This window comes from Balaenoptera borealis, assembly GCF_965194805.1.
Source record: "Balaenoptera borealis genome assembly, chromosome: 7".
In the NCBI taxonomy this organism is placed as follows: domain Eukaryota; kingdom Metazoa; phylum Chordata; class Mammalia; order Artiodactyla; family Balaenopteridae; genus Balaenoptera; species Balaenoptera borealis.
In genome coordinates, this window is record NC_138864.1 from 20727982 (window position 1) to 20749914 (window position 21933).

The window sequence follows — 21933 nt, forward strand, 5'->3', positions numbered from 1 at the left end:
AGTTTCATCTATTTTAGCTCCATAAGCAAAAGGCCTCTGAGAAAAAGTTGAACAGTATAATCAGTAGCATGTGATAAGCTTTTTTGGGGTCATATTTCCTAGAAAGTGAAGAATGCTAATGACTGGGTAAAAAAAATTTTTTTTGGTAAATTAGGTCATTTTCAATTCTTTGCTTTCAGTAAAATAAAAGGAGGACCTAACCAAGTTGTCAATAGGTAGATAATTAAAATATTTTTTGATAATAGATCACTGTGCTCTTTTTGACCTATAATTAAGAAGGCATTCAAATAGCACAGTGGCATTTCCATAGGAAAATGCCTAGAACTGAGCTGTCAGGGGAAGCAGCTGGACCTAGTTGAGCAGAGAGGACCCATGGCTGAACACTTTAAAGAAGCAAGTAAATGTATGGTTTGCCTGACTTATCTTGAAAATCCCATGTACCTGAAATGTGGATATGTCTGCTGCTTCCAATGCTTCGATTCACTGCAGAAGGAGCCTGATGGGGAGGGTTTATTGTGCCCCAACTGCTCTGTGGTCTCACAAAAGAATGACCTCAAGTGTGCTCTCAAGCTCTGAGCTCTGGTTTCAAAGGTTAAGGAGTTAGGGCCCCAGCTGAGGGCTGTCCTCCAGATGAACCCAAGGATACAGTAGTTCCAAGTGGATGTGACCTTGGATGTTGACAGAGCCAACAAGAACCTCATCATTTCTGAGGACCTGAAAACTGTCTGTTGTGGGTTTTTCAAGCAGAAGAAAAGGTCCTGACCTGAGAGATTCAGCCATACAACTTGTGTCCTGGGATTCCCTCTGTTCACTTCTGGCTGCCATTACTGGGAGGTGGACGTGGGGTCCAGCCAAGAATGGGATGTGGGCGTTTGGAAGGAATCTGTGCGTCAACAAGGGAAGACTCAACTGACTCCAGATCTTGGCTTCTGGACTGTGAGTTTGAGAAATGGAGGTGTCTTCTCTGCCCACATGTGCCTTCTGCTGTTCTCAAGGAATGGTTCTTTCTGGCAATAACTGCCCAGAACACAAGGACAGGCTGGTGGTCCAATGAGAGACTCAAGGAGAGTGATCCGTGTGTGTCTTAGAACAAATTATGATCTCCTTACAGAGTCATGTGGACACAACAGAGACCTGAGGATTTTGAGGAAAGAAACAACTGGCTTCAAAGGAGATGTTTTCCAGATTAAACAGACCTGAGACCATAAATATCAAGGGTTGTGGAACTTAATCTCAGGGGAAAGTCCAGCCTTCAGATGATATGCTAATGATCAGGGTGAAGAAACTTTGGAACAGTTTGGAAAAGTGAGACCATGAAGGAAAATGCCCAACGGGAAACACAGTGAAGGGAGCCCCTGGTGCACTTTGAGTGTCCCCTCCCCCCAGTTATGACTTTCGTTCTAAACTTGGATTCTCCAACTGGGAACATAAAAAACTTTCTGTGCCCTCTGCTCAGCTGCTCATGTAGATCTTCTCAATAATTGCCAGGAGTTGTCACTAATCCCCAGACATGGATGAGGGTGATTTGCACTGGGGATAACATTTGCTCCTCATTGGAGATGCCCCAGACTCTCCATGCAGACAGTGTCACCTATACTACAGATGACGTGATAATGGCACCTCTGTGGGGAGATGAGGTCCAGGGACCCTGTCCCTATAACTATGGCCCATCCTAATTGACACTTCCCTGTACAAAGTGTCAGTACACTGAGTACTGATGAGTGCTTCCTTTTGTTCAACCTCAGGGCAGAAAACAGGAGAGAAGGGCTCCCCAGCAGGAGAGGAACTCAGGGCTGTGTCAGCACCATTAGGCAGGACAGGTACTCACCTTGCCTTGTCCTGAGCTGCCCCATTCATGCCCTGGCTGGACAGGTGGAAGGTGGGAATGTGCTGGGCTGTGTATCTGAGTGGGACCAGACCCATGAGGTTCACTGCAAATCCCTGTGCCCTGGAGTCTCTGACAAAGATGGAAAGAGGGATGGGGGTCACTGTGGAATCTGTGATGACCCTTTTATGGCCAGAGTCACTGAGCTTCTCAATCATGTAAAAAAGGGTCTACTGATTTTTTAGGACCTAACATATTAGGGTTGGGTGTACAATTTATGCCAAGATATTCTGTCACCATTCTGGGTGCTCTTAAGTGGTGTGTGTAGGTGTTGCTCATATTTTTATCTAATTGAATGGGGAAATGCCTCATTGTCCTACTTTAACCTGGAGCAGGAGGAGGAAGAAAAAAGAATTTGTAGTGAGATGAAATCCAATTAATTTTCTAGTCTGCCAAAATGGTGTGAATGTTGGAAAATAACCAGTGTATGCCCTTTTTGAAAAATTGGAAATAGGATTAGAATAATGCTGTCTGTGGTAATTCAACACTGCATTTTATATTTTGAAGTACAGTGGAATGTACCTTGGGCCATAGTATTGTCTGTATGTTTCTTTCCCCCCAAATTAGTATACTGATATGTAACCCCCAGAGATGACGGTATTAGGATGTGGACTTTTGGGAGGTGATTAGGTCATGAGGGTGGAGACCTTATGAACTGTATAAGTGCCCTTATAAAAGAGTCCTCAGAGAGCTCCATAGCCCTTTCCATCATGTAAAGACACAGTGAGAAGGTGCCAGCCACAAATCAGGAAGGGAACTCTCTCCAGAAGGGGACAATGCTGGTGCCTTGATTTGGACTGCCAGCCTCCAGAACTGTGAGCAATAAATTTCTGTTGTTTATAACCCACACAGTGGGTGATAGTTTGTTATAGCAGCTCAGACAGACTAAGGCCAGTATTGAAAAGGACTCCAGGTGGTCGTCACGACTAAGACAGAGAGGCAATGTCTGAGAAAAGGTTTAGAGATTCTTTCCTGGAAGCAACGTGTCCCTCCCCACCCTCCCCAACTCTCCCTGTGTCCTTCTATCCAGGGCCGTGTGCTTGACTCCTTTTTCCATTGTCCTGGGCACACAGTGAGCTCTCTTAGAAGGATGTTCTCATTCTCTTAGGAGGTCTCCATAAACCAGCTCTGATTTCTGTGCTGACCTGGGATGAGATGAGTTACACACTCCTCTGCTGACTCAGCATCACATGAATTCCTACTGCTTCCACTGTATTGTGTGCATTTTTAGTCACAGCAGATATAAAACCCAGAAAGTATGAGGAAGCTAGTGGGGCAAGAAGTACTCAGGCACCAGAGAGAGAAACAACTCCTTAAATTTTGTTTCAGTGAAAGCAGAGCTGGGTCATCAGACGTGTTGTTGGAAAATAGGGCTTCCGAGTCACTCCCTTTGTCTTTTTCGAATGCTTTGCACCTGCTTGTCTTATCACCTGGAAACTGACCTGCCCACACTGATCCTCCCACACCTGTGGGTGAAGAGAGGCTCAGGAGGCGGCAGGCACTGGGATGTGTGTTCCTGTCACAGCACAAGGGCACCTTATGTGGCTTCATTTGTGACTGGCTGTGGTGGTGCCTCGTGTGTGACTGTGTGAAGCTGGGGGTACTGGATTGTGCGGGGACAGGTGTGTCCTTTTGTGTTCTGGGTCATGATTGATGGTGTCAGGGAGGCACCTCCTCTGTGGGGTTGGTCTCTGTGTCCCGGGAAATGTACAGCCAGGAGGTTTGACCACATCACTCACCCCAGTAAACTCTCAGCCCCATAGGTAGGAGGTCATGGGCTGTGCTTGTGGGAGGAGAGATGCAAGAGGATGAGGGGACCTGCATGAACTTAGGAGTCACTGGGAGGTGTGATGTAGGGAGAAATGTGTGGGGTTTCAGGGGGTTATATGAGGATTTACTGGGCATGAGATTCAAGTCAGATCTTTTGCCAACAAACAGTGTTTGGTTGGATTCATTGAGACTAAAGTTTTAACAAACTATAGAAATATGGAATTGTACAAGTAATTGTTACTCAAAGGAGATTTCTGTAAAATTAAAATTAAATTAGAGGCTTGTATAGTACAGGTTTATCAAAGAAACTGCAGGGAAGGGATTGCTCTGTGGTAATGAATCAAGGGTAGAGTGGGATTATATATAAGGATACATTAAAAAATATATCAATTAAAAAAAAGGAAAGAAAATGCCTAAAATTCTCATTACTTATTTAATTTAACAAGTTTTTCAGGACGTATGTCTATAAAAATGAAAAATAGGAGTAGAATGGAGGCTGAATCCTGTGTCATTCTATCAGTAACAGCCAAAGATATGGGAACTTATTAAAAAGATCCATCTATTCATTTAGATCAATTGTCCAATAAAGCCTTACTTGCTGTGCTTTATAATTATTTCTCAAAATATGTTATACATTCATATTTCTTTGGTCAATTTTGTACTAAAAATCATTGTAAAGATAGCTCAATCCAGAAGACTTTACAAATACAAAATTACAATGTTTAAACTTCCACCTATGGACAGTTATTTCTGTTATTGTAGAGAAGTTAATAGGGTGATCATATAAAATCTTTCAAATATAAAAATGTATTACACTAGTAAGATTCTTTTGGGAAAATATGAGATCAAGGAGAAAGAGGTATGATACAAAATTTCCAGTTGTCAAAAAATAGCTTGTCTGTGAATTTTTTTTTTTTTGTCTGTGAATTTTTAAGTGAGTGAGGATGGTTATCAAATTGCTTTGGCCTTTAGGGTCTATTGGATACAAGGTATGACACAAGTTTTACTTAAAAATCAATATTTACAATATGCTAGAAAGTACATTTTTTGAAGCTGTTCAAATTTTTTTAGATTTTTTTTTGAAGTATAGTTGATTTACAATGTTGTGTTAATTTCTTCTGTACAGCAAAGCAACTCAGTTATACACACATATATACATATTCTTTTTAATATTCTTTTCCATTATGAAGCTGTTCAAATTTATGATGAAATATTTTAGGTGTCTACTTGAAAATGTAAGGGATACATAGCTTTTCAAAATTCTTTTAGGGAGTATGAGAGAAAAAAATTTGAAGACGAATAATTTAATGTGTCAAATCTTTACAGTTTCTTTTTTTTGCATTTTTTTAATTTTTAATTTTTTATTTTTTAACATCTTTATTGGGGTATAATTGCTTTACAATGGTGTGTTAGTTTCTGCTTTAACAGTTGTTGATGATGGACTTCATGGGGGAAAAAGTCGACAGGAAAATTTAGAGCATAGAGAAGGGCAGATGTGGGTGTGCTGTTGATATGGGCTCTTGTGACCGAAAAGTAGAGCAGGAGAAATAGTAACAAAAAAGAACAAAATTGTACACAGTTTTCAAAATTCTCAATTTTTGGCCAGCACCTTGAGACATGGCCTCATCCGTTATTTATGAACTTTACAAAGCAGATTTATGTTGAAGTTGGTTCTTTCTTCAGATGGGTTTAATTATGTTGGAGACCAAGACTCCATTATCATTCCCATGATTACTGTGTTCCTGGAACTGTGCTGAGATGCAAAGATGAACATGCAAAAAAGATTCCCTCAAGGAGTTTACAGCACAGAATTAAGCTAGAGCTTAATATAATCTTAAATTGAAAGTCAGTGATCATCTGCTCTGAGTATTTTTCATCTATATCCCATGTTTCTCTGCACAAAAGTTAGAAGTAGATGTCATTTGAATTATTTTTAGAGAAGGTGGTGATGGATTTGTGATAATTGTAACAATTCCTTAGTGTATATAGTATTTTATAGTTTATAAGGTGATTTCACACAAAGTAGCTCATTTGGTCTTAATAACAACCATTTGTGGTGGGCAAGACATGTGTGATTACTCTTGACTTAGAGATGAGAACGCTGTGGCCTAGAAGCTAGAAGGATTAGGTTTTGACCACATCATATGGCCACTAAATGGCAGAACAGGATAGAGCCCAGGTCCTTCAGGCTCCTAGTTTGGAACTTTCCCCATACTACCATGTTGTGGCCTGAGTCACTAGGTTTCCTCTCCTGGATGTTGGGAAAGACAGTTCTCTTTGGGCCTCTTCTATTCCTACACATCATGCTGGGTATACCAAGTCTTCAAGGCCCTGACCACTCTTTTACCTGGACCATTTCTCAGGGTTGTTTATGCAGCTGGTAACTTTGAGAGATCAGGTAAAAAGCCCCCAAGCAGTAAATCTTGCTTACTGTTTGCTATAAAAATATGGATTCTTCAAACTCAGTTGTGACACAAACCTACTGCGTATTATCTGTCAAGGCCCATCATATTGCCTCTGTGGATCTTGAGGGCAATGGGAACCGAGGAAAATATACTGATACTCATGCTTCTTACTGTGCTGTGAGTAATAAAGTCCTTTGTCTTTGACCCAGGAGCCTCTTGTTTTCTGCCAGCAGCCATGAAATAGTAACAGGTCAAATTATTAGCTTGTAGGCAGCGTAAAATCAAATCTCAGCCCTGACGTGGCAAGGACACATACTTGCAAGATGTTTGAGGGCTATGTGTAAGGATGTGTAAGGTATGACAAGCCTCAAATAGGGCTTCAAATGGGGTATAGCCCCAGAATCTGAATTCAGGAATCTGAGAGTCCAGAAATAGTTCTTCTCAAAAGGAAGCTGGTAAAAATGGACACACACTTGTCTGGAAATAGCCAAACACAGAACAGACTTAAGTCCAAGGGATTTGTCGCTTATGTGGCAGGTTGGATATTTTATCTATGTTACAGTGTCAGACTATGTAACCCAGGTGTGCAAATATATAGTCTATTTCTCTGTAATGAAATTTAACTTTGCCTTCTAGTTCTAATGGCAGTAATAGAAGCTTATTAATGTGATTCAGTTGCTTCAAGTTTGAAACTCAGATTCCCTCCATCTTCGTTCTTCATTTCTCCCAGCTATGCCAATGGGGTGGGGTGGGATGAGATAGTTTCTGTCCCTGCTGGCCTCTGCTGAGGTGTGGCTTGTCCCATCCAGTCTTGGGCATCTCATCTCTTCCTGCTGCATGAATGGTGTTGTCTCTGGCCCCATCATGGCCTTCAGTTGTCACATTCATATATTCTGAGTTCTCTACCAATCAGGGACCTCTTCTGTGCCGAGTGCCCTTTACAGGCATGTAGCACCTCTTAGTTCCATCTCTTGTGTCCTGCCGGGGTGTGCGGGGCTCTCTGAGGCCCATCTGCTTGGCTGTTTGTCTTGACCATTGCTCATCTCTCACTCAGGTGCCATGTTGGACATAGGGTTTTTCTATGAAGCTTGCAGACTCTCAGGAAGCATGTATCTCACTAGGAAACCAGGCTCTGGTCCTTCTCCTTCAGAGCCCTCCATGGACCCATCTGGGGTTTCTATCTGGATATCTAACCTGTTGTTCCCCATGTCTTCTTCAGAACTTGGTGTTGGGGATGGAGAGCTGGGGACTTTCTCAGGGACTTACCAGTGTTTGAATCCCAGTCATATCCGCGATGATTTTCCCCCCCATTCGTTACATTTTTACTTGCTTTTAGTCAGCATTTACATTCTTCTCCCATCCGTGGTTTATGTATAAGGTTCTCTGAATCCATGGGCTTTGGATCTTGATATTTAAAGTTAAGCCTCTAGTATTTAAAATTTTTTAAAAAGGAGAAAGCCTCTTTTCCTCTCTCAAACACATGCCACTTACTATAGAAAGCCATGCCCTGCAGACCGCAGTCTCTGCTATAGATTAACCAAAGTCTTCTTGGTAGCTCATAACCCATGGCTTTTGTTCTGCCTGGATGATTCTACCCTGAGGGTGATGTACACAGAAAGTGCCCAATGACTGCTGAATGGTGGGTGAAAGGAAAGGGTGACAGGAATTAAAACACACAGAGTTTAATGATAATTTAAAAATTGCCCCACTACCACTGGGAAACCATGCATGTTTCCAGGATCCTCACCAAGAGATCATGGTATTCCCAGGAAGCTGGCTAGAAGGAAATTGCAACCTACTCAATTACACTGCAACTTGCCAGGAATTAAGTAATGGTGTTCTTGGAACTGGAGAGTACAGTGTGGGCAGTGTTTATCTAACACTGTGCTGAAGAGTCTGGCCTTAGCTTCTGAAGACCAGCAGGGTTATCTAGATGGTAATGTCTCTAGAATGGAGAGCAGTTCATCAGCTCATTCAGGGGCCCAGCTTTTGGGGGATAGAGTTGATGGATTCCGTGTGAAAGGCAGGGCCCTAGCTGTTTGATAGCAGTTCTCAACTTTTAAGAGTCATTTAGGAGGAGTGTTTTAAAATGTTGATTCCTGGAAACAACCTCTAGATAATCTGATTCATAGGTGTCGGTTAAGGCTCAGGAATTTACATTTTAACAGGCTTCTTCTGGACCACATTTTGAGAAGATTAGATGAGCAATTGAAGTGGCTAGGATGAAAATTAAATAATCAGTGACAGTACCACCTTGAGATCCAGGCCAAAGGGCTCCTGCTTTCGGGTCCTTGGTCTAGAGGACCTTGTTCTGGCCATGTGATGGGGAATCAGTGAGCTTAAGGGGATATACCAGCTGGAGCCTAGGACAAACTTTCTAGACCATGATCTGGGTACTGGTCCCCTGGAATTTTCTGCCCAAATGGCACTAAGCTGGCTCCCAGGCTCTACACAAGCTTCTTCGCTGGTCTGAGCTCCACAGGGCACACCCTGCTGTAGGCAGCCTTCGGCCTTACTGGTGGCTGGGGGCAGCTCTTGGTGGGGATGTGGATGGAGCTTGGCTGTGTGAGCTGACACGCCCGCTAGTGGCTGGAGGAAGCCCCGCATGGAGGGCCAGCTATGGGACGTGGGAGTGTGGGCTGTGGGCTGGGAGCTGGCCCTCCCTGTACTGCTGCATTCCTGTGCCTGGCATTCAGCTTCCCTTTGAAGGTACGTTTATCAGGAAGAAGAATAGAACATGTTTCCTTCAACAGCTTGTTAGCATGGATTATAACTTCTAAATATGTAGAAGTTTTACTTTTGTGGGCCTTCATTGGATTCTTGCCTCACGTCCCATGAACGTTAAGGGCAGACCTGATCAATGTTTTCAAATGATTATCGTCTTAGAATCGATTTCTTCTGATCAAGAAACTGTCCTTCAAAGCCAAGGACCGGGGAAGGACAAATGGAGGAGAAAGGAAAGGAAATGTGACCTTGGGCTTGGCCACCCTGCAGGCCCAGTGAGGGAACGGGTCAGACCTGTGTGACAGGACGAAACTTGATGCAGCCCTTCCAAGCCTGCCCGCTGCCGGTCCTCTGACTGGGTGGGGGATCGGGTGCGGCATAATTCTGTTGGCGGGGAGGGGCAAACCCAGGCTGTCTAACCTCTTTCTCTCTGGGATTCCAGCCTCTCCCACAGAAGTGAAGTTGCCTTAACTTTTTCTTGCAGTGAGATAGAGTGTGGAATTGTGAACACTTTCCAGAATGACTTTAAAATATTTTCAACCATTTAAAAAAAAAAAAAAAGGCCTGTTCACAGTTGAATCAATTATTTTATAAGTGGATTAGCGAAAGAAACATTGATTGATTTTTTACGTGTTTCACACAGACTGGCAGGTGTAAAAGGCATCATTTCATGACCTTCACTCTTCTTGATACCCTATACCACATACTCTAATGGAAATATTCCTTAAGATACCCAACTACTTTTGTTTTAGTTTACTGCTTCCATTTGGTCTGCTATATACAGTTGTCCAGGTTGTATACTGCACAACAGCACCTACCCTAAAAAATGAGTCGGGGCTGAAATCTAACCCACCTTCCCCTTGTCAAGCTGAGTGCCCTAACGTGGGCCTGCATCCACCAGAAGGAAGGGTGCCTTTTCCTAATCACACAAAATCACAGTCTGCTCTTCTAATCACACACCTCCAGGCCCAGGTCCATGCAAGAGGGTCCCTATGTGTTGTCATGGTAGTCAAACATTTGAATATAGCATAATGTGTTTTTCTAAGAGGATTTCCCTGCTAGAAAGACATGCCTGAGCAAAGAGCAGAGCCTGCCGTCTGGTCAGATATGGTGCCTATTATAGATCAAGAAATTAACATTCTGATGTATGATTAGCTGGAAACAGCTCCCCAGAGTCTGATCCTCCCTGGGTAAATGGGCAAAGTTGGATTTCTAGATCAACAAAGCTGAAGATGCTACACTTGTGGTGGTGACTTTTTACAGCCTCTGATGTCCCAGACAGAACAACAAGCCAGCTGCATGAAATCCTCTGAAATCATTTGAAATCAGTTGCAGTGCGATAGGGGTTTACCTTGTAGACGTGAAGAAAGGAAAACTGACTGGTACTAACATATTACTCCCTGCATGCATTTTCTACCCTCTTACTCTGCTTTATTTTTCTTCATCTTACTTGTCACTACTGGATCTTATATTACATATCAGTTTGTTTATTGACACCATGCTTAATGAGTTCCTGCCACTGTCTAGTAAATATTTGTTGAATGAATAAATGAATGACCCATAAAGATGCAATCCTCAGCTTTTGTAAGGTTGCTGTGAGGTTTTGTAAATTAGGTATAAAGACTGCCCTTTCGTGGTCCATCCTAAGTGGGCATGAAATCAATCAATTCTGGGCTATTGTGAGAAAGGGCATGTCAGCTGCAGAGATCCCCAAAGTAACTACAGAGTAGAGGATGCCAGGATGATGCCTATGTTAGAGGATGGTAGGAGTCTCTTACGAGACACTCAGCTGGGAATTTGGTTTCTTCTTCCTCTGAACCCCATCTCCATTGCAGCAGAGAAAGAATGCTTTTCAGGTAAGGAACAGGCAGCCGCAGCAGCCATGATTTCTATGAGTCCCAGAAAAAAAGCCAAGCTTCACTACTGCTTTTAGCTGTGTAAGAAGCAGGTACTGGGCTTCCCTGGTGGTGCAGTGGTTAAGAATCTGCCTGCCGATGCAGGGGACACGGGTTCGAGCCCTGGTCCGGGAAGATCCCACATACCACGGAGCAACTAAGCCGGTGCGCCACAACTACTGAGTCTGCACTCTAGAGCCCACGAGCCACAACTACTGAGCCCGCGTGCCACAACTACTGAAGCCCGTGCACCTAGAGCCCATGCTCTGCAACATGAGAAGCCACCAAAGTGAGAAGCCTGCACACTGCAACGAAGTAGCCCCCGCTCGCCCCAACTAGAGAAAGCTCACATGCAGCAACGAAGACCCAATGCAGCCAAAAATTAAAAAAAAAAAAAAAGGAAGCAGGTACTGGAACAGAATTAGCTATAGCCAGAAAATGGAGGTGTTGAGGGTTCTCTGAGAAAAAGTGTTTGAGTAATTACAGCTGGAAACTGAATATTTATTATATTGGCTTTTTATTATATTTAACATGCTGGCTAGTATACAGGTTTCAGACCAAGGAAGTAATTAGTCCAACTGGATCAGCATTAGTCATGAATATAGAGGAGGACATCTCCTACCCTCCCTCAATCCTGCCCTCTTCTGGGCCTGCTGAAGCTCACGGTCCATTCTTAGCAAAACCCGATATCCTAAGCCTCATCCCTGGAGGTTCCCGCCACCATCTTGCTCTGATGGAGACCTGGCTCTTTGCTGAAAACATTGTCTTCCTATTCTCCTGCATTCCTGTCACATGGTGAACATGGTTTTCTCTGCCACAGTTTTGTGCCATGAGACTTAGAGGTGGGATGCATTTCCTTTTCACTCCTCATTGCCAATTCTGGATCATTCTCTTTCCTCCCTAAAAATGTCTTGCACTGAATGTCAGGTTGTCAGGGAATGTCAACCATTCCTCTCGTTTTGCTGACATCCACCATCTCAAGGCCCTTCCTCTGTGCTCCTGCCTGGTGGCCACAGTCCTATTCCTGTCTTGATTCTTGGCAGTTTCAATATGCACACAGATCATCGCGCCATTCCCCTGGCCCTTCACCTTTCGTCACTCCCATGGTCCCTCCAGGCCCTGTCATTGCCCATCCCTGTATGCCCTCCATAATCGCCATACATGCACCCCACTCTCTGACCCCACCTCCTCTCTTCCCAGCGCACACCCTCTAGCACCCTATTTGCCAGGGCTGTGTAGCAAGTCACCACAAACAGCGTGGCTTAAACAATAGATATTTCTTCTCACACAGTTCGAGAGGTTGGAAGTCCAAGATCAAGGTGTCTGCAGGTGGATTCCATCTGCGGGCTGTGAGGGACAATCTGTTCCATGCCTCTCCCTTGGCTTCTGGTGTTTTGCTGGCAATCCTTGGTCTTCCTTGGCTTGTAGACACATCCCTCTAGTCTCTGCCTTCATCTTCACGTGGCGTTCTCCCTGTGTGTGTCTGTGTCCAAATCTTCATTTCTATAAAGACACCGGTCATGTTGGATCTAGGGGCTCACCTTATTCCAATACGACCTCACCTTAATGTAACTAATGACATTGGCTGTGATGCTATTTCCAAATAAGGTCACATTCTGAGATACTAGGACTTCACTATATAAAATCTGAGAGGACACAAATGTAACCTATACATCCCATCTCCAGCAATCCTTCACTTCCACCAGGACCTATAATCTTATCCTGTGTGCTCCCTGATGCCCTCCGCCCTCCGAACCCAGCTCCAATGCCACGGTATCGCACTAGAATCGCTCCCTTGCCCACTCATCGCAAGTCTCACTTTGTTGAACTTTCTTGGTTAAGCCACACCCTGGGGAAGTCAAGCTCTCCACCTACTTGGTGCTTGAACCCAGGCAGCCAAATGTGGCTGGAGAAAAATAGCCATGTGGACTCTTCTTATTTAAAATTCATGAATGTAAACGCTGAGTGGACTCCTAATGCTGCTGGGAAACACTCTCTCCTCTGTCATCAATTTCCTCTTCTCTATTGGATCATTGTTATCACCGTGCAAACATATTCATATTTCTCTTCTATTAATTATATAAAAAACCTTTCTAGACACCACATCCACTAGTGGCTCTCTCCATGTAGCTCTACTATCTCTGCTGCTTTCCGCAGCACAGTGCTTCCAGAATTGTCTATGCATCTGTCTCCAGTTCCTCTCTCTGCATGCTCTTAAATCCTTTCCAGTCAAGTTTTTGACCCCTCTCCCCAAAGTTCTCATGTCAAGTTTACCAAAACCTTTAAGATGTGATGGCTAATGGTCAATTGTGGTATTCATTTCATATTATCTGTTAGTGACATTTGACACAGTTGATCACTCTCCTTCCAGAAGCAACTTTCTTCACTCATCTTCCAGGACGCTGCACTGTTTTCCTCTTATCTCACCGGTTCATCTTTCTCAGTCTCCTTGGGTGGTACATCCTCTTCCCCCAGCCTCTGGGATGCCCAGGGCTTTGGACTTTAGACCTCTTGTCTTCTCCATCTACACTCACTCCCTGGGTGATCTCAGCCAGTCTCATGGATTTAAGTATGACCCAAACCTCAAGTTTATGTCTCCAGCCTGGATCTTTCCCTTGAAAGATAAGCTGATATCCAGTTGCTTCCTCAGTTTCTTCACTTGGATGTCTAGGTTGTCTCTACTTGACATAGCCAAACCTGAACTCTTGCTCTCACCTCTGCACCTGCTTCTCCATCCTCACCTGCTCAGGCCAATACCCTGGGGTCGGCCAGTCTTTCTCTCACAGTCCCCCGGGATTGGTGTTGACTCTCCCTTCAGAGGGTATTTGGAGTTTGAGCCCTTCTTCCCACCCCCACTGCGACCACTGGTCCACACCACATCGCCCGGATGATGGCTCAGTCTCTGCCTACTCTCCCATCCCTGCAGCCTGTTTCTAAGGCAGCAGCTGAGTGGTCCATGTGACACTTCAGCCAGATCGGGTCCTTCTTCTCCTTGAACCCTACAGAGGCTCTCTGCTTCACTCAGAGAAAAAGCCAAAGTCCTTATGTGGCCCTGCTGGGTCCGGGAACCACCTTGACCTTCCTGGCTGTCCCTCTTCCTCTTCCCTCCTTTTCCCTCTCCTCCTCTTCCTTGAACACATCAAAAACACGTCCTCCTCATAACCTCAGCCGTGGGTGCTCCCTCTGCCTGACCTGCCCTTTTCTCAAGTCACCCCATGTCTTCTCCCCTCATTGCCTTCAAATCTTTGCTTAAATGTCATCTTCTCAATGAGGCCTCCCTGACCACCCTGTTTAAAATTCCAGACCTTGTCTAGCATCCTGGATCTTTCTCACCCTACTAGATTTTTTTAGAGCATGTTTTAGATTTTCATATGCTATATGATGTACTTATTTATTACGTTCATGGTCCTGGTAGAATGCAAGTTCCATGGTTTTTATTGGTGCTTATATTCTTTCCTGAGCCTAGAACAGTGTCGATACCTAGTATATGCTCAGTACATATTTGGTGAGTGAATGAACGGAGGGTTACCTGGCCCTGGGCAACAAAAGAAAATGGATTTGCAAAAGGAGGAGAACATGCTTGGCTGGGAGTGTTGTGAAGAAAGATAGTTAATTAATGCCAGAATCACTCTGCAGTGTTATCTGGACACCATTTGAAACCTGTGGTGCAAAGGTCAACGTGTAATTTAATTGTTCTCAACTGAGCACGGTTCAGCCCTAAGCACAAGTCAGTGAAAAATCCTCAGTCGCTGTTGTAAAGTACTGAACAACAGAAGCTGCCTTCTTCCCCACAGAGTCCTGTCACAGAGAGGAGCCAGGGTCCGCTGAAGTACAGCGTCTGCAGGGCAGGCGGACCGGATGATTTCACCCTCCATGTCGGTGCCTGATCGGGGTCTGTGAGAGTCAGGATCTGCCCATGTTAAGAATGTGCTTTTTAAAAGCATGTGTGCCCTCGTCCCTTGATGAAAACAGAGGGCTGCTGTAACGTGCAGTGACTGTGGTGACAGGCCTCACCTGGGATGTTATTCTAGTGTCCCTCCTGCCTTGGGAACTGATCACTTTTCCACAGAATCATAAGCCACCATTTAGGGTGAGAGCGAAGCAAAAACTGCTTGTTTCATTTACCTGTTATAGAAGCACTTCTTGGGAAGAATGAGCAGTTGCTTTTTTTTTTTTTTTTCAATTACTTTATTTATTTTTGGCTGCGTTGGGTCTTCATTGCTGCGCGTGGGCTTTCTCTAGTTGCAGCGAACGGGGGCTACTCTTCATTGCGGTGCACGGGCTTCTCATTACAGTGGCTTCTCTTGTTGCAGAGCACGGGCTGTAGGCGCACGGGCTTCAGTAGTTGTGGCATGTGGGCTCAGTAGTTGCCGCACGGGGGCTCTAGCGCAGGCTCAGTAGTTGTGGCACATGGGCTTAGTTGCTCCGTGGCTTGTGGGATCTTCCTGGACCAGGGCTCGAACCTGTGTCCCCTGCATTGGCAGGCGGATTCTTAACCACTGTGCCACCAGGGAAGTCCCTGTTGCTGCTTTTTACATTTATAAATCATGATTTAGGTCTATGCATGTTGTTTGAAGTTCCAGAAAAGTCCATACTGATACCAGGTGACATGTAAAAAAAAATGTGGGCACATACATCAGCAGTAAAGAGGAGTGAGGCCCTTAGGCTGTGCAGCTGTATCACACCGTCTGGTTGTGGAATCTCCCTCTGTTTGCTTGGGTTTTCTGATTAGTAGTAGATCTTTTAAAAGTTTGTTTTCTAGTGTTAGTGAATTTCTTCTTTTATCTTGGTGATCCCCAGCACATACAAAGATGAACAATGGAACTTACTCCAGTGTTTTTGGATGTGTTGAGTGACGAGGTTTGGCCAAAGCTCAGGAAAATAACAACGGAAAGATGAAACCATGAACAATGGAAAGATTGGCAGGACAAATATGGAGTGAACAAATTGTTGAAAAGAAGGTAATTCTTTTAGAGAATTGGCTGCTTGGAAGAGATGTGAATTTTAACACTTTCCATTTACACTTGTTAGCCAATTTCTTACCTACTTGGAACCCATGGATGGATTCACATGAACTACTCTGTCTTCCCAGGTTCTCTGTGTAAAGCTTTCCTGACCCCCTTAAATTTGCAATCCCAGGAGCTTTCTCGGATTATTACAGCCCTGGGGCAGCCCTCTCTAGGGCTGAGTGGTAGAGGGGGGAGGATGTGGAGGGGTGGTGATGAGGGAGAGGGAGCTGTATAAGGGAGTACTGGGGTCCAGTTAGTGGAGCAAAAGGATGAGAGAAGAGGAAATCAGAAAAAAACCCCACCAGACTCAGGTAACATGTGCTGGGTTAACAATATGGTTAATAAACTCTGAATTTAAGGGACTTCCCTGGTGGTCCAGTGGTTAGGACTTTGTGCTTTCATGGCTGGGGCCTGGGTTCGATCCCTGTTCAGGGAACTAAGGTCCCGCAAGCCACACGGCCGAAAAAAAAAAAAAAGAAGAAAGAAAAGAAAACTATGCAGTTAATAAAACAATAACTTACTAAAGTGTTTTCTGCTGCTGTCTGTTGGAAGTAAATTTTAAAAACACCCCTCCTTTTTAAATTTTAGTGAGCAAACTGCTCTGAAGGTGGTTGATTTTATAATTTCTAACGTGTTGTAGGGAAGAAAAAGTCCATTTAAGTACTTTGTAGGCACGCTTTGAATTCAGATCTCTACAATTCTTCAGAAACAGCCGATAGCATAAAAAAGAACTCTTGGGTGGCTCTCACTTCCCTGCCCTGTGATTCACTGTGCTGAGTCACAAATGCTAGATGTGTGGCTAAGATGGAATGACTTTTGAATGTGAGGATTCATGAGCTGATTCAGTCCTGCCTGTCTTTATGTTTTGACACTGTTCGAATCAAAGCTTCGGGTGTTTTGACATCACAAACCAGCAGAGAGGTGAGGGATGAAAAACAAGCATGTATGAGTTTGTTATCTAAAAACATCCATTTCCTGCATAACATCAGAAAACAAGATTAGGTAGCTACTGATAGGATGGTGATGGAGAAAGCAAAACTACTTTCTGCTTTTAAACCCAGAAAGATCCAACCACTTGCTGTCATATGACAATTCTTTGAACTGATATATTTCAGTGACTACAGAATGACAGCAAAATAAACATTCTTGGACTCCTCACGGGTCCAAAGTCTCTCCAAAAAAACCTTGTCATTGACAGTTGTTAAAAATCATCCAAAGAAACACTAATATTTTCCTGTTTATTTAGAAAATTTTATATACAAATATATTAAACAAGTTATATAGTAATTGGTCACTTTATTTTAAAGTGATGAAAATTTCTGACTACTTCATTTCTACCTGTATTTATGAGAAGAAATCAAAATGTGCAAAAAATTTAACTTGACCAAGTCATGACATTCTGGAAATTTTCCTTAGAAAGATGTCCTAATTTGAGTCCCCAGTCTGATAGTAAAACTTGAACATTCTTCTTAGTGGAGAATGAGATATAATGAGTGAGATGGAATCACCATTTTTTTTTTTTTTGGTTTGTTTTTCTTTTAAAAAATTAATAGTTTGGGGGCCCAGGTTCGATCCCTGTTCGGGGAACTAAGATTTCATAAGCTGTGTGGTGCAGCCAAAAAAAAAAAAGGAAATTAAAAGTTCAAGGTTATTAGCTTATACTTAATATCTTTTTTTTTTCTTTTCATGCCACTCTCTCAGTTTGTCACATCTTACCCTTCCCCCTCCCCATATCCTCAAGTCCATTCTCTAGTAGGTCTGTGTCTTTATTCCTGTCTTGCCACTAGGTTCTTCATGACCTTTTTTTTTTTTTTTTTCCCTTAGATTCCATATATATGTGTTAGCATACGGTATTAGTTTTTCTCTTTCTGACTTACTTCACTCTGTATGACAGACTCTAACTCCATCCACCTCACTACAAATAACTCCATTTAGTTTCTTTTTATGGCTGAGTAATATTCCATTGTATATATGTGCCACATCTTCTTTATCCATTCATCCGATGATGGACATTTAGGTTGCTTCCATATCCTGGCTATTGTAAATAGAGCTGCAATGAACATTGTGGTACATGACTCTTTTTGAATTATGGTTTTCTCAGGGTATATGCCCAGTAGTGGGATTGCTGGGTTGTATGGTAGTTGTATTTTTAGTTTTTTAAGGAACCTCCATACTATTCTCCATAGTGGCTGTATCAATTTACATTCCCACCAGCAGTGCAGGAGGGTTCCCTTTTCTCCACACCCTCTCCAGCATTTATTGTTTGTAGATTTTTTGACGATGGCCATTCTGACCGGTGTGAGATGATATCTCATTGTAGTTTTGATTTGCATTTCTCTAATGATGAATGATGTTGAGCATTCTTTCATGTGTCTGTTGGCAATCTGTATATCTTCTTTGGAGAAATGTCTATTTAGGTCTTCTGCCCATATTTGGATTGGGTTGTTTGTTTTTTTGTTATTGAGCTGCATGAGCTGCTTGTAAATTTTGGAGATTAATCCTTTGTCAGTTGCTTCATTTGCAAATATTTTCTCCCATTCTGAGGGTTGTCTTTTGGTCTTGTTTATGGTTTCCTTTGCTGTGCAAAAGCTTTTAAGTTTCATTAGGTCCCATTTGTTTATTTTTGTTTTTATTTCCATTTCTCTAGGAGGTGGGTCAAAAAGGATCTTGCTGTGATGTATGTCATAGAGTGTTCTGCCTATGTTTTCCTCTAAGAGTTTGATAGTGTCTGGCCTTATATTTAGGTCTTTAATCCATTTTGAGTTTATTTTTGTGTATGGTGTTAGGGTGTGTTCTAATTTCATACTTTTACATGTACCTGTCCAGTTTTCCCACTTAATATCTTTTTGTTTATTTGTTTTTGCAAACCAACACTTTTATTGTCAACAGAACCCGCCTGGAGGAGGTGTCTGGACAATGGGTGTTTGAGGATAGATAGGTCAGTGCAGTGAGAACAGTTCTGGCCACGACTGGGGCCTGGGTGTTTAGAGTCAGGGTCCGGGGGCCAGCAGGGACTTGGGAGCCCTCAGGAGACCGAGGAGCAGGGTGTCAGCTCCCCCTGGCTCACCTGTGGGAGGCCAGTGAGGGCCATCAGCTCAGGCCTATTGAGCCAGGCAGTGAAGCAGCCAGGGTATGAGGTAGGGAGGACCCGGGGGACACAATAGGGAGGGGGATTTTATTTTCATCTAGGTTATTTTGTTTCAGCTATGCCCATTATTTCATACCATTTCCCAGGAGCTGTCCTCACTAGAACTCTACTCGTGGGCTTAGTAATGAGTGTGAAGGGGCTGTATGAAATGGGGACACTTGAGCAACTACCGGTCAATATATGGACTGCAGGTCCTTGGAGATAGTTCTCAGATTGGAACAGTGGGTGATTGTGTATGGGTGGCAAAGTATGCAATTTGCTATTAAATCCCCCATGAGTCTTTTCTTTTTCATTAAAAATTTTTTTATTGGTATATAGTTGATTTACAATGTTGTGTTAGTTTCAGGTGCACAGCAAAGTGATTCAGTTATACATATATACATGTATTCATTCTTTTTCAGATTCTTTTCTCATATAGGTTATCACAGAATATTGAAGAGAGTTCCCTGTGCTATACAGTAGGTCCTTGTTGGTTATCTATTTTAGATATAGTAGTGTGTATATGTTAACCCCAAGCTCCTGATTTATCCCTCCCCAACCCATGTTTCCCCTTTGGTAACCAGAAGTTTGTTTTTGATATCTGTAAGTCTGTTTCTGTTTTGTAAATAAGTACATTTGTACCGTTTTAAAAAAAAAATTAGATTCCACGTATGAGTGATACCATATGATATTTGTCTTTCTCTGCCTGATTTACTTCATTTAGTATGATCATCTCTAGGTCCATCCATGTTGCTGCAAATGGCATTATTGTGTTCTCTTTTATGGCTGAGTAATATTCCATTGTATATATGTATCACATTTTCTTTATCCATTCCTCTGTCGATGGACATTTAGGTTGCTTCCATGTTTTGTTATTGTAAATGGTGCTGCAGTGAACACTGGGGTGCACATATCTTTTCAAATTACTGTTTTCTCCAGATATACACCCAGGAGTGGGATTGCTGGATGACATGGTAGTTCTATTTTTGTTTTTTTTAAGGAACCTCCATACTGTTCTCCATAGTGGCTGTTTCTAATTTACATTCCCACCAACAGTGCAAGAGGGTTCCCTTTTCTCCACACCCTCTCCAGCATTTATTGTTTGTAGACTTTTTGATGATGGCCATTCTGACAAGTGTGAGGTGATACCTCATTATAGTTATGATATGCATTTCTCTGATAATTAGTGATGTTGAGCATTTTTCATGTGCTTTTTGGCCATCTGTATGTCTTCTTTGGAAGAGTGTCTATTTAGGTCTTCTGCCCATATTTTTGATTGGGTCGTTTGTTTTTTTGATATAGAGCTGCATGAGCTGTTTGTATATTTTGGAGATTAATCCCTTGTCAGTCGCTTTGTTTGAAAATATTTTCTTGCATTCTGTGGGTTGTCTTTTCATTTTGTTGATGGCTTCCTTTGCTGTGCAGAAGCTTTTAAGTTTAATTAGGTCCCATTTGTTTATTTTTGTTTTTATTTTCATTACTCTAGGAGGTGGATCAAAGAAGATATTGCTGCGATTTATGTCAGAGAGTGTTCTACCCCCATGAGTCTTTTGTGTAACAGCATATTTTAACGTTGTTGAATTCTTTGGGCAGTGGGGAAGCAAATTGCTAAATCAAAACACATGAATACAATTTAAAAGTTATAAAATTATATTCCTATTTTTAAATTTATTCCAACCAAAAAAAATTACTTGGTTAAGTTTATTAGAGAAAAATATTGCTAAAATCAGGCTCAGTATGCGTGTGGAGTTTCTGCTGATGGGACCTGGGTATTAAATATTAAAAATCAATAGACAGGGACTTCCCTGGTGGTGCAGGGGTTAAGAATCTGCCTGCCAATGCAGGGGACACAGGTTCGAGCCCTGGTCCAGGAAGATCCCACATGCCGCAGAGCAACTAAGCCCATGAGCCATAACTACTGAGCCCGTGTGCCACAACTGCTGAAGGCTGTGCACCTTGAGCCTGTGCTCTGCAACAAGAGAAGCCACCGCATTGAGAAGCCCACGCACCGCAACGAAGAGTAGCCCCCGCTCACAGCAACTAGAGAAAGCCTGTGGGCAGCAACAAAGACCCAACGCAGCCATAAATAAATAAATTAATTAATTAATTAAAAAAATCAATAGGCAGATATCATATGATATCGCTTGTATGTGGAATCTAAAAAATGGTACAAATGAATTTATTTACAAAACAGAAATAGAGTCACAGATGTAGAAAACGAACTTACGGTTACCAGGGGGGAAAGGGGGGAGGGAGGGATAAATTGGGAAATTGGGATTGACATATGTACACTACTATATATAAAATAGATAACTAATAAGGACCTACTGTATAGTACCAGAAACTCTACTCAATACTCTGTAATGACCTATATGGGAAAAGAATCTAAAAAAGAGTTAATATATGTATATGTATAACTGATTCACTTTGCTGTACACCTAAAACTAACACAACATATTACATCAACTATACTCCAATAGAATTTTTAAAACATCAGCAGGATTATAAACTAAACCAGTTCCTCTGTGAAAGAGGAAATACCATCACAAGTAGGCTAGGATTCCTGATAGACAGTGACTTAGAGATGTTACAAGTTGGAGGAAACATTAGAGATCAGTGTAGTTCAAGCTCTTTATAAACGTTAGAATCCAAGAAATTGAGGTGCAGAGTGGTTACTTGACATGCCCAAGGCCACATGGCCCAGTGGCAGGGCCAGGTTAGAATACAACCCTGGATTTCTAGTACTAAGCTTCTTTACTATGCCACGCTGTGCCCACACCAGCATCCCAGGACTGCCTTTGCAAAACTGCATTTAAACACGGCTCTTATTTACTAGCTGCAGATGAATTTGCACAGAACCACGTGGATGGAGGTCCAAATCACATGATTACATGTTTGACAAAGTGGTGTTGAATGACCGAAATCCTGAAATAAATATGACTCCAGTCTTTTTGAAATTGTAACTCCCTATCAAGTTTTTTCTTGAATGTGTTTTCTTATAAATATCATATATATATGATATATAATCATATATATCATATATATATGATTCTCTCAAAGAAAATCAAAATTAACTCTTGTTTATTTGGTCTTTAAAAATCTTGGCAAGATCTGTTGA

At 42.6% G+C, this 21933-nt stretch overlaps 1 pseudogene across 1 annotated transcript; it reads left to right on the top strand.

The window, feature by feature from the left end:
- Positions 1-227: 227 nt before the first annotated feature.
- Positions 228-1678, top strand: LOC309632676 (ret finger protein-like 4A-like protein 1 pseudogene; annotated as a pseudogene). The gene has a single exon. The product of its transcript is annotated as a ret finger protein-like 4A-like protein 1 pseudogene (transcript).
- Positions 1679-21933: the final 20255 nt, after the last annotated feature.